This window comes from Lagopus muta, chromosome 4, assembly GCF_023343835.1.
Source record: "Lagopus muta isolate bLagMut1 chromosome 4, bLagMut1 primary, whole genome shotgun sequence".
In the NCBI taxonomy this organism is placed as follows: Eukaryota; Metazoa; Chordata; class Aves; order Galliformes; family Phasianidae; genus Lagopus; species Lagopus muta.
This window is the reverse complement of record NC_064436.1, coordinates 11054202-11067202: the sequence shown is the minus strand read 5'-3', so window position 1 is coordinate 11067202 and position 13001 is coordinate 11054202. Positions and strand designations below refer to the sequence as shown.

Below are 13001 nucleotides of genomic sequence, written 5' to 3'. Positions count from 1 at the left end.
GTTTACTCTCTGAATATTTTTATTTAGTGTGATACAAGTGTTTCTGGAGATACATGTTGAGAATTCTCATGAGGCAGGCAAACATCCAAGGTAACCAGACGACCAGGAGGTTTACCAAGGATTTAAACAACAAGGAGGAAAAAGCCCGTATTTTTGGAAATCTATGAGCTTTCTATTCAAATTGAAGGACAATCACTTGGTGTGTGGGAACTGCTGAGTCACGGCCTGAACCTCTGCTTGATCACCTGAGGCAAGCACTGAGTCAGCCCTGGGAGCGTAGGTGTGGGCAATTCACCTGTGCTGCTGGAAGGGGAGGAGCCTGGCTGCATGTCTCCTCGACCCATTTCAGAGCTGACTGCCAGTGGGGAAGGATCTCTTCTGGAGATTTGTGCTCCGGAGCTTTGCAGTGAGCCCAGGATGTGAGTAAACATTTTATCTCTTTTCTTTTTGTTATTATAATCTGCTTTGCCAAACTCTATTGTTTGTTTCATAATTATAACATCTTTATATTCATTGATAATACACCTGGATTGTGTTTTCTGAGGTGAGCAGTGCACACATAGCAGAAAGCATCTGGTGTGAAGTGATTTCTCTGTAACTGTTCAGAGATGGAGCACTAGTAGCCCACTGGGTCTTCCCTTCCTTGTGATAGGGTGAAATGGCTCTTGGCAGGCACTTACAGTGCAAAAACATACTTCTAAAAGAACAAGCCTTAACAGGTATAAGAGAGAATACCAAATTCTGAATTGCTTTCTGAAACCTTGTTTATCTTTGAGGTTTCTCACTCCTGCTGAAATTGGAAGAGAGGAATACAAGTTACTGCTGAGGTCACGGTAATCAGGAAGTGTAAATTAAAACTGGGCCTTTTAAGCATTGTGTATTTACATTATGTAAAATGTGCTTTCATTTGCTCTCGCCACCCCTCTCTTTGTCTAATTTTGAAAGACATCAGGTTTTTTTTTTGTGTTGAGGTTTCAGTTTGTATACTAAGAAAGAAACTAAGGGTGAGGCAAGGAATGCTTTCTGCTTCAAGCTGTTGCCTTCCTATCTGGTAGGCAGATAGGACAGAGAATCCTCTGGATATAGAGAACTAACTGGATGAGGATTTGAGATACAATGCTGTTTTCATCTAATTGGATGGTAAAATGTATCTAGTGAAAAGGTGTCATTGGGTATCAGCCTAAGTCACGTCAATAGTTTCAGGGTCTCTCTCCTGTTCCAGCTACAGGACGAAGAGCATCTCTTGACCTGTTGTCAGTAGCTGTGCTTTTTCACTGTGGAAAGACGGTGGGTGAAATGACAAAGCAAGGTGCACTTGTAAGGGGTAACGACCTGGTGAGGAACACTGACTGAATTGCTACTGGCACTTAGTTATTTTTTCAAAGCAGAAGTAGGTGTGATCTGCTTCAACAGGTGGTGTAAATGCCTTCCATAAACAAAACGGATAAAGAACATACAAGAATTTGTCTTGGCACATCTGAAGGAAGCCTCCGAACATTTACAAATGGATAACGTAGTTCAGAAGGGGTGCTTACAAGCTGGTCGTAATACAGCTCGTACCAATTTTGGTCAAACTTGTATTGTCCACCTTGTAGCAGTTTATCCATTTATGACACCTTAGAAAAGCATATAGTTTTTTGACAGAATTTCTGAATTTGCAGATAATGTCAAATTTGACTATTGCCTATGTTAGGTTCACTTTGGAGATGAGGTCCTTAAACCAAACTTCAGGTCTTGCTTCTAGAAAAACATGCAGTTGTATCAGACACGCGGTTAATGACTGATTCACCTGCAGTGCTTTGTTCTTCTGTGTATTCTCCATCCTCACAGGGTATTCTCTTATCCCACACAGCAAGCTACAATATTGTAAGCATTTCTAATTACTAGCAGAAGAATCAGTATTAGCGATCAAATGTGAGGTATATGACTTCGTCAGGAATTGGTTAGACAGTCTTGGGCTGTCTTTTTGCTGCTAGTAATCCATCTAACCTTCAGTGTTGCATTGCAAAACAGGGTTGCAGCACTTGCAACACACAGGACTCTGATGCCTGGCAGTCAATTGGATGCAACCAGTGCTGCTTTGAACAGGGCAGGACTGGAGACAACCTAGCACGTGGCACGTGAGTATTGTCAAGTGCTTTTTGTACTCATTTCCATCAATTCACAGCTCTCGGGTTGTGACTGATCGTGTGAATACTGAGACAGCGATGCTGTTACATGTAAGAGAGGTGAATGAGGGGAAAAATCCATTTGGGTTCACTAAAACAAAGCTGTAAAAATCATTACCAGATTTGCGTGCTTGATCCTAGATATAAGGGAAAAAAAAGCTGTTCTAAGTGCTTTTGTCTATACAGGAAGTGACCTTTCCGTAGTCTAGAACTGTTAAGACAGTCACCTGCCAACTTACTGCTACTTGTGTCTCTGGGATTATTTTGGAGTGCAGCTGGATGCAGGACAGCATGGCTGAAACTATAATGGCATGCAACGTCCAGTGATGCTCTTGGTTACAGTAGGATACTAGGGCTGCCTGAAATTGCTCGAAATGACTGCTGATAAGTATGTTACAGTGGCTGGCTGAATTAAGGAGAGTAGATGAAACTGTAGGCACTGAAGGGCATGCACTGAAACTTTGGAACGCAGTGTCGTTAGGCAGTAGTACCAGCATAATAAATATGTACATGTTTATCCCCTCCCTTCCCTTCCTTCAGTGGCAATGCTCACTTCCCCTAGGTAATTCTTTCCAAGTGCCTTTGTGCTCAGTCACCATCCCGGAGACTGCGAAGGGTAGATCAGTCACAATGTTTGCTGAATCCTTGCCCTTCCTGCTTTAATTGCCCACAGGGAAGGCAATTAATTCAGGCATCTTGCAAACAGTAAGGACCATTTTTCGAGCACCATTAAAAAATACATATATTTTAACCAAAAATTCTAACTAGAATTTATAATTAAGTTGCTCATTTTACTTAACAGTTTCTGTACTACACTGATTTTTATATTATGCTGAAGTATAGATTGCCATGATCAAAAATTCTGTAGTATTTTGCAGCAGTGCTTTAATTAGGAGTTGCTCCTCAGTGGGCCATGGGACTGCCTCCCTTGTACCGAGGCCAGAAATGAAGCAGAGCTCTATCCCTCCAACATGCTGACTCATTTAACTCTGCTCTGCTGCTACATAAGTCAGTAGCATTTACCTCTGCAAAACATAAAATTCCTTTCTTTTATGGCTCTCAGGCAACAATATTTCTCCTCTTGCAACTGGCCATGCACCTAGAACATAATCTCCTGCTTAACAGTTTATTTTAGAAAGGAGAATAAGTAGTAGCGTGTCAAGATTTTATATATATATATATATTTATATTTATATATATATATATATGTATGTATATATATATATATGTATGTATATATATATATACAGCATCTTGGTGTACTGCAGTTTTGTCCTAAGGTGTTTGTTTGGTGGGTTTTTGGTTGTTTTTTTTTTCCCTTGTTGAGGAGTAAGACTTTGCTTTGAACAGCTCACCACTCCTCTCACCATAGAGATAAATCCTCAGAAATCAAGGAGGGTTATCCTGTTTCAGACTTGATTACGCTTTCTATGGTGGGTTTATACAAGGACTTCTCTGAAAGTAATGCCTTCTATTTTACTGTGTTGGCTCACAATGTCAGAGGCAGATGTTGGTGGTATGGCAGTTGGAGGGTGGATCTTTCCACCAATATTCTATTGCATGCTGTTGCTGTGTGACAGATGGCAACAGAAGGGCAGTCTGACAAAATGGCATCTCACATGGAAGTGGGTATGAAGTGAAGATGTGTCTCTGAATTCCTCCATGCAGACAAAATGGCACCCACTGATATTCATCAGCACTTACTGAATGTTTCTGGAGACCAAACAGTGGATGTGAGCACGGTGAGGCTATGGGTGGTATGTTTCAGCAGTGGCAACACTGACTGTGCGTCACCTCTGCTGGTGCGGATGTTTACAAGAGAAGCTCTTGTTTGCCCCTGAAAAGAAATGCATAGCTGGTGGTGAGTATGTTTTTTTTTTTAAAAAAAAAAAAATAATAATAATAATAAAATTGTAGCTGAGAATCTGCTCTGTCAAACAGTGTTACTTTGCTCTTTGTATTTGTTGTAATTTCCACAGAAATAAACAGAAGGCATTACTATTGGAGCAGCCTACCTATGTTTGGCACAGTTAAACTGAAGCCAAACAGCCACAAAGCAAAAACCGTGTTTTCTTCTGATGTTAATAACTGAAATAGCCATTTTCAGACCACATTATAGATATGTGTGAGATATATGTGCCAAGAGCAGGTTTCTATTTCCCAAGTTGTACCATTTTAGTGAACGTGGAAAAAAATGAAAGCAGAATTTGTGAGGACTTAAGTTGGCTGAAATTGAATCATGACTCTTAGGTGAACAGCAAAGGTGCGAGTCTGCTTCATTTGTTATTGTCTACATGCAAAAAAAGGTAAGGAAAATTGCAGGTCACTACTGCTCAACTCTTTTTTTAGATACGCAAAGTGGGTATTTAGAGGCACCATTTAGATTTGACAGCTTTTTATATGTGCCAAGCACCAATTGAACAATGGTGGAATTTGCTGTATTTATTATATTCTGGAAGTGTCAGAGGCTGTGGTATCTTTGATGTTGCTTTCCTCTTTGTTTCTTACCTGCCCATTATCAAAGAGGTCTTTCACGCTCCCCCGCACCCATTAAGTGTTGAACTCTGAGCCTATCTAGCCAAAAGGAAGCAATTTGCCACAATGAATGTGAGGCAGAAACTGCTTCTCTACTGCAAGAAATCAACTCCTTCAGGAAAACCAGCAGGCCAAAGGGTGCACTGAGACAGCAGTTGTAGGAGGAACTGATGCTTTGCAGAGGCCAGGTCCCACCACCACAAAGGAATGGTGCCTACAACATAATAAGCACATAATGCTTACCATCACGAGATTGTGGCAAGGTGATATAATCAACCTGCCATGCCTCGCCATATTGACACTTCTGCCATCGCCCCGCCATCGGCCTGGCCTTGGCATGCCTAGAAGACATGGCTGCCTTGCAGTGGGAGCTGGAAGGTACTTTGCTAGCCGTTCCAAGCTTTTCAGGTCTGACTCAGTCCCGGGAACTCTCTCAACTTATCTGATTTATTAATCTCAATATCAATAAAATTGTATTATATTCTGCTATCTTCTATTCTGATGTTATAGTAAAATAAAATACTCCATAGATTGTTGCATTCCTAGACCTGCCTCAGAAGACCAGCATGCTGGCCTCAGAAGGCCAGTAGGCATGACCATTGCTTGGGCCTGGCCACGTGAATATTGACCTGTTTTTTTCCATTGTGGAGCTGGCTTGCCAAAAGTACATCCAAGGCTTTTGTAACTGGCTCAAATACCTTTGGTGGACTTAGCCCATATTGTCCTCGTTCTATCAGGAGGAGCTCCAGCCTGTAACTATGACTCTCCTTAAGGATACAGCTGTCATCCCTCCCCAAACATTACCCGGAACAGCAGTACCGTCAGGCTGTTGTATTTCCTGGCTATCTGCTGTTCGGAGCCTTTCCTTTGTGTTTCTTTGTCAGATAATGAAGTAGGGATCCCACTCTTCGGCTTTCTCTGAAATCTCTCTGTCATTCCTGCATGGTTCCCCTCAAAGATGAGGGCTTACAGCCTGCAGAATGAGAGATGGGAGGCAGACAGCTATTCCTAGAGCTGCCCTTTAATATCCAGTGCTTAACCTGTTAACACCTGCTAAGCCTTTTTCTCCTTTGCAGCTGTGTTAATAATGTAGTCTGGATTTTTTTAAGGAAGGCTTTCTCTTGCTACTTTGTAGCAATTTAATATCCTTTACATGTTGCAGCACCTTGATCAAGGTGTTGAAACATTGTGTTTTGTTTTCAGCATTCTTCCAGCGAAGGAGTAAGCCTGACTGCCGTAGAGATCCTGCTTTCCAAGACCAAAAAAGTTTGTCATCCTCTGCTCTTCTCAGGGTTCTCTCAGCTTTTATCTGCTTTTTTAAATGCTGCTGTGCATAACTGGTTTGTTGCTTATAGAGATGTAATTGTCAGAGTGGTTAAGGGGTTCTTCTCTTATATGCATTTTTTTGATCTTTATTAACTGCAGTTTCTCCTATATCCAATCTCCGTTGCCAGTTTGCACTGTCATTAGTTCCCTGTGCTTTTTACCTGGAGTTGCTGTGAACCCACTGCAGCGGTAATATAGGGGCTCTCCTACCTACCTACTTGAAGTTTTGCAGATGATGCTGAAGATGTGTCCCATGTGCAAGGCTTGGGTGTTGCTATGTTCTCAACTGCATGAGCAGGTGTTGACAAGGAACCCGAAAACTAATGCTCCAGAAACTGCTGGAAGAGGCAGCAGTTAAACTCTGAAACACAGTGGGACCGATATTTTTGTTGCCAGACAAAAGAACTGACAAGAGAAGACCTGAATGAGTTTTGACCCTGGACTTCTCAGGTTTTGCCCTTCAGTTAAGGTGTCCACAGTAGGTTATTTTTCCAGAACAACATTAGGTATAGGGATGAAAGAGGGACTGCAATAAAAGGCAAGAAAAAAAGATTAGGGAAAGAAAATAGAAAGAAAACCTAAAACAATGAGAAAGAAGAAGGAGAGAATGAAGAAAAGAAGGAGAGAATGAAGAAAAGAAGGAGAGAATGAAGAAAAGAAGGAGAGAATGAAGAAAAGAAGGAGAGAATGAAGAAAAGAAGGAGAGAATGAAGAAAAGAAGGAGAGAATGAAGAAAAGAAGGAGAGAATGAAGAAAAGAAGGAGAGAATGAAGAAAAGAAGGAGAGAATGAAGAAAAGAAGGAGAGAATGAAGAAAAGAAGGAGAGAATGAAGAAAAGAAGGAGAGAATGAAGAAAAGAAGGAGAGAATGAAGAAAAGAAGGAGAGAATGAAGAAAAGAAGGAGAGAATGAAGAAAAGAAGGAGAGAATGAAGAAAAGAAGGAGAGAATGAAGAAAAGAAGGAGAGAATGAAGAAAAGAAGGAGAGAATGAAGAAAAGAAGGAGAGAATGAAGAAAAGAAGGAGAGAATGAAGAAAAGAAGGAGAGAATGAAGAAAAGAAGGAGAGAATGAAGAAAAGAAGGAGAGAATGAAGAAAAGAAGGAGAGAATGAAGAAAAGAAGGAGAGAATGAAGAAAAGAAGGAGAGAATGAAGAAAAGAAGGAGAGAATGAAGAAAAGAAGGAGAGAATGAAGAAAAGAAGGAGAGAAAGAAGAAAAGAAGGAGAGAAAGAAAAGCAGATTAAATCATTTTCTGTTTCCTTTGAACCTACTACGAATTTCTTTGATTTGTTTTTGGAGTCGTGGTCCCTCAGCTGAGGAAGATGAAGCGGTGTTTCGATAAGCTTTGAAGAGGTATGTGTTGTTCAGTTTGTTTATGCCAGACATTCAAATTCATTATCTTTTCTTATTCTATCAATCTACTTAGACCTTGTGAAAAAGGTAAAGACAAGCAGCCATTATGCTAATACAGCTTGATTAGTGTGTGAAACCGAAGCTTAAAATCAAGTGCATCCTATCATTTTGACAGTTGGCCCAGCTACTGTTATGAAATCATTTCTGTGTGGCCTGATGGTTGAAAATAGTCAATTGCTTACATTTCAGCTCAGTATTATGTTTTCTTTGCTATTTATGTGACAGCTGTTAAACAATGCTATGCGATTTTATGAAGACCAAATCATCCACACAAGCAGCCCTACTGTGCTGGATTTCTGCTCAGTGATACTGGGGTAAATGCAGATTAGCTCCTTCAATGGCAGTGGAATAATTCCAGACTTACAGTATTGTAACCAGGACATAAACATTATTATGACTAGATCTGAGGAAAATCAATCAGACAAGCAAGCAGGCATTTGCTTAAACTCTCTGTGAGAGTCTGAAAGGAATTGTTTTGGAGGTTATCATAAGCGATGGCATAGGAGGCAAGAAAAAATGACTGTGGAAGTTCTGAACCAGCAGTTGCTAATGAAGCAAAATTGCCAGATAGTCCAGCAGGGAATGTGTGGTAAAGAAAGAGGAATCTCGGATCTATGTGTGGGGAGGTGGTGGAGTCTCCTTCTCTGGAGATGTTCAAGACCTGCCTGGATGCCTACCTGTGCGACCTGCTGTAGGGAACCTGCTTTGGCAGGGGGGTTGGACTCGATGATCTCTGGAGGTCCCTTCCAACCCCTACAATTCTGTGATTCTGTGATGTGTAGGTCTGTTGTCGGAACGCCAAAGGAATAATTGTATGGGGAAACTGAGTGATTGCTGTGAGTAAGTTGACAAATTATTTAGGACAAACAGTAGAAGTAACAGTTAAGAATCACTGGCTTTAATGCACTGCTTTTTGCATTGTAAGTTAGCTTACAAGCCAGCCTACCATTTAGATAGCAACACACTAGTCTGAGTAACGACTGCCTGGGAAGAAAGCCAGGAGCTAAGAAAATTAGTAAAGGGAGAAAGCATGTTCCATAAATGCTGTGCTTCAAAGTAGGTATGCTGTAGCCTGATATTTTTACAATTTCCTTGGGACTGATATTCGTATCCTTAAAGCAATACACTTTTATGTGAACAATGATTACTTCGTAATGAGAAGTGAAAGTTTTGGCACCTCTCGTTCGTTAGACTTTATTTCATCCCTTGCTTCCCTCTCCTCTCCCAGCCCCAAATACGCAGCTTATACCATCCCTTTTCCAACAAAGTTGAGGACTACAGGCTCCAAGTTAAGATACACGTTCTTTTTGAGTTTTTGCTGCTGACTGCATCTTCTGAAAAGAAGCATACTTTGGTTGGTCTGCAGTGCTGTTTATTACCAAGCTATTCTCTAATTGTAGAGAATACTTTATGATTAGCCAAGCGCTAACCAGAACTGTAGACCTCTAAACACCGTTGTTACAAATTTCTACAAGATTTTAGTACTGCACCTTATTAGCCTGCCAAGATGAATGGTTGTATGTGGTTTTTTTTGTTTTTTTTTTAGTAACAGCACATGTCATTACAAGAGTAGAGCCTGGACGGAAAAAAACCAACCCTCTTGTATTGCATTAAAATGACTCAGAAGGGTGTAGTGTCCTCTGAAGATGCAGCGCTGTATTTCACTGAGCTTGCAGGGATGGCTAGAGGAGAATTCCTCTTCAGAGAGCAAATATATTTTTAGGAACAGAGCTATAGAAAAAAGTGTAGGGCTGCCAAAGAAGAACGCTTGCGTTGTTTAGTATCCTGTAATAAAGTAAGGGAAATAAACTGGAATAATATGGCTGATCTAACTTGAACTTAGTGCTTAGAGATGTCCGTAGATGTTTCCTGCAATGTAAATTAAATAATGCTATAATAATTGAGGACTATAAAAGTGAATAAAGGAGAGCAGGTCACATATCAGCGTTCTGTGAAGTGTGCATCAGCTCCAAGTTGTTATTTAAAGAGCAAAATTAGAAATACTACCTCAGTTGAATTAATTGAAAGTGTCAATAAATCTGCGTAGCGTAAAATTTGTTTTTACTTCCTCAAATTGTAGGTTTTATGCTGTAGATATGAACACATCACAGAAGTTTGGCCAATGAAGTTGTCCTATGCTATTAGGAAATGGAGATATTTCACAGCTAAAGGTAAGTGCATGTAAAAGGCATGAAACTTCAATGTATAAAAGGGAAGGGATAACTCTTGCAAACTTACCAGAACTGGAAAATTACTCCACCCCTGGCACATTGAGCTAGCGTGACCAGTGATGAGTAAAGCTTTTTGAAATTGGAAATAATAAAACCCATTCCCATTCCTGCATGGGTCACAAGAAATTGAACACATTAGATGCTTGAACACTGCAGAAAGTTGTCTTTTCTTAAATGATAAATTGCTTGGCAGCAAATGAACCTCACACAAAGTGACTTTATGCTCCTATTTTGTGTAAAATATGTGATCGGTTTTATGACCATTTGATTTTATTTCATTGCTTTTGTATGGGTGCTTGAAATAACTTTTATGCATTGTTTTTACCAGTAGAACAGTAAAAAATAAAAATACAGGTTGGTGGTGTCCCTTAAACTCCATCCTGGCTGAAACCAGGATGTATGATTGCTGAAATGATTTAAGTTTGCAGATGTATGTATGTTATATATGTTGTCACCCCAAATCATTATTGATTTATTGCCTAAAAAGGTTGTTGAAACAATGACCCATTTAAATGGCTATATTGCTTTTCTTAAGAGCCCTAAAGACAAAAAGGAGTGATCAAGGATGTTCATAGAAATTCTGTTACTCTAATAAAATTACTAATAAAAATAAAAATTATCCTATGATTTAATTATTGTTATTGAGTAATTGTAATAATTGCATCATTATATAATTACCATCAAAAAAAGCTTAACATGTCATAATGATCTACAAAAGCAGGCAGTGCTGTTCATTACTGATTGACCATCAGCCTTTCCATCCACAGGATGTGTGACTGCTTTCAGGTATAAAACAGAAATAATTCTGCTGGAATCTCATACCAGTGAGTTTTTCCTGGTGCTCCCGTGCTGCTTTTCCCCTCCTTATGTATGGGTCCTGTACTGTAGAGGAGCTGCACAACCTTTATGCCTACTGAAGGCTGCTGGTGGTGATAGTCATCTCTACAGAAAGTCATCTGTTGTACAGTTTTTGCTATTTGCCAGAGCAGCCCAATGGGGACAAGGCTGTAATTTAAGACACTTCAGTAAGAAAGAGAAGTATGAAGATCCTTCTGTGGTATATGGCAGGGACCCTAGATTTAGTTGGCTGGATGTTTTGACAGCCGTGATAGATTACAATTAAAATTCTTTTATGTGTGTGCTACTTCAGGAGTGAGAGATCAGGGAAGAGCTTTTCCCATGTCTGAAACACTGTTACACAGGGAGGCTGGTGGCTTCTCTGCTGCTCATGGAAGGATCCATGTCCTGGTGTTGGCCAAATAGCTCCAAGGAACCTCTGGGATTTGCGAGTGCTGTTAGAAAAAATGCCCTGCACTTTCTACGAGCTGAAAGGTTTCTTCTGATTGGTTGTCATGCACACAAGTCTGATGCAAAAAAAAAACAAACCCAAAAACACAGATCTAGGGTATGCACACCTACTGGGTAAGTCCACTGGGGTCGTGTTAGTGTACTGTATGTAGCCATAGAGAATGAGCTTCTGTATGCAGTCTGCCATCTTTCCTAGCATTTTCTTTGGCCTGTAGACTCTGATCTGCCCTTCATTGAAGTGCCTGTAGGCTTCTTTCTGTAGGAAAGAAGAGTTACTGTGAATGGGGTATTCCATTACTTTCTGTAAGCCTTACTTTTTTTTTCTTTCTTATATGCTGTGCTCGAAGCCTTCTACCATGCATGTACCATGGAATTCAAAACTTCGTGTTAACCAACATTCTGGCTTATGCAGTAGTGAGAGTAGGGGGTAGCCTATTGTAAACCAATGACAGGGATTTTGCTTTTTATTTTTCACTTTTTTTTTTGCGAACGTATTGTGCTTGTCTGATATGTCAGCAGTCACATGTGACACGGCAGTCTTTGGATGAATCCTTCTTTTCTACATAAGTAAGTTTTTTTTACCTAAAGACATTTCAGGGGTCTTTGTTTGTTTTGTTTTGTTTTTTTTTGCCCTGCATAGAAGGCATTTAAGAATTGACAACTGCAAGTAAAGTAACAAGGCAAGTAAATATTAAAATGTGTGCCCTCTGCTTCCATACGCTTTTTTTTTTTTTTTTTTTTTTTACATAAGAGTGAAAACCACATTACTGTTGTGTGGTCTTTTCATTTCATTTTGTTCAATATGCCATTCGTTTTCCAGTTTCTTTAATATTTGCAGTACCTTGCAGAGCACAGAAAATTATCCGTTTCTTGCTCAGGTTAATCATTTCTGTGGTAGAGGTGAAACTATATCAAGGCTAGTGTCTGAATCACACGCATGCTGTCCTTTTCTTGTGTGTTCCAATTTGTTTGCACTTAATCTTGGGTGTTGGTGAACATGGTTGGAGTGGGCAAGAAAAAGGACTTTCAGTTCAGACTTGCTAGAAAACAGTGTTCTGCAGTGCTGTGCTGACTGAAGAAACGTGTACTCTTTATCAATGACTGAGCACCAACAAGAGGAAAGCCATTCAACATGGGTAAGTGTAGAAACACCCTATTAGAACTTGCAGCTTCACATCTCAAAAACTAAAGCCTTCAAGTGTGCTTGTTTCTTTTCTTACACACTGAGCCCAATAAAATAAAAACATCTGATTGTTTGGCAAGTATGGCAGCTGTGCAGGTATCTGGCACTAACACACATGTCAGAACGTGTTAAACAGTTTGCCTGCTTAATACGTAAGGAAAATCCCCTAAGGAAAGCATCTCAGCTTTTGCTGGTGATTTGAATTTCCATTGAGCTCAGTTCTATAGTCTGTGTGTTCCTTGCTGAAGAAAAATTCATGTTTAATTTGATGGGCGTTCGACCTGTTTGATTAATCTGGATAATGAAGGTAACATTTAGTCCAGTGTTTTTAATAGATAAAAGTCTTCTGAAGTCTACGATCAGTTTTGGAAACCGATTTCTCACAGATCTTGGATAAGATCAACAAGTATGATATTTTGTTTCAACTTTCAGATGTCTTTCAGATGTTAATGGGTTTTATTACTTCATGAAAAGGTGTGTTCTTGTGTCTGAAGTAAAATGATGCCAAGAAGCAGTGATGTTCTTCATAGTCTCTGTAAAACTTGGATTAGCAAACTTTCCAATTAACTTATGATCTACAGTTTGATGATGCAGTGATCACTCAAAGATGTTGCAGTTGCCCCAGAGGAATCTAAAGTGCTAGATGCATTTACCAAAAAGTCTGTTTTCCACCATGCCATATACTGTTTTAAGTTCATTTTCCATCTGCATTAATGGCTGGTTTAACTAAAATGCATTTGCAAGCTGAGTGGTCTCTAGAAAACCTGACAATAAGTGAAGACAACCCCTGTGATGTGGGGTGCAAATGCACACATCGTTGCTGCTTCAGTTTAGAAGC

At 39.9% G+C, this 13001-nt stretch overlaps 1 long non-coding RNA gene across 1 annotated transcript; it reads left to right on the top strand.

Moving 5' to 3' along the window:
* Positions 1-373: 373 nt before the first annotated feature.
* Positions 374-3979, top strand: LOC125691595 (uncharacterized). Its single transcript, XR_007376179.1, has 3 exons — positions 374-419; positions 2014-2120; positions 3837-3979. It is a non-coding gene; the product is annotated as an uncharacterized LOC125691595 (long non-coding RNA).
* The last annotated feature ends 9022 nt before the right edge of the window (positions 3980-13001 follow it).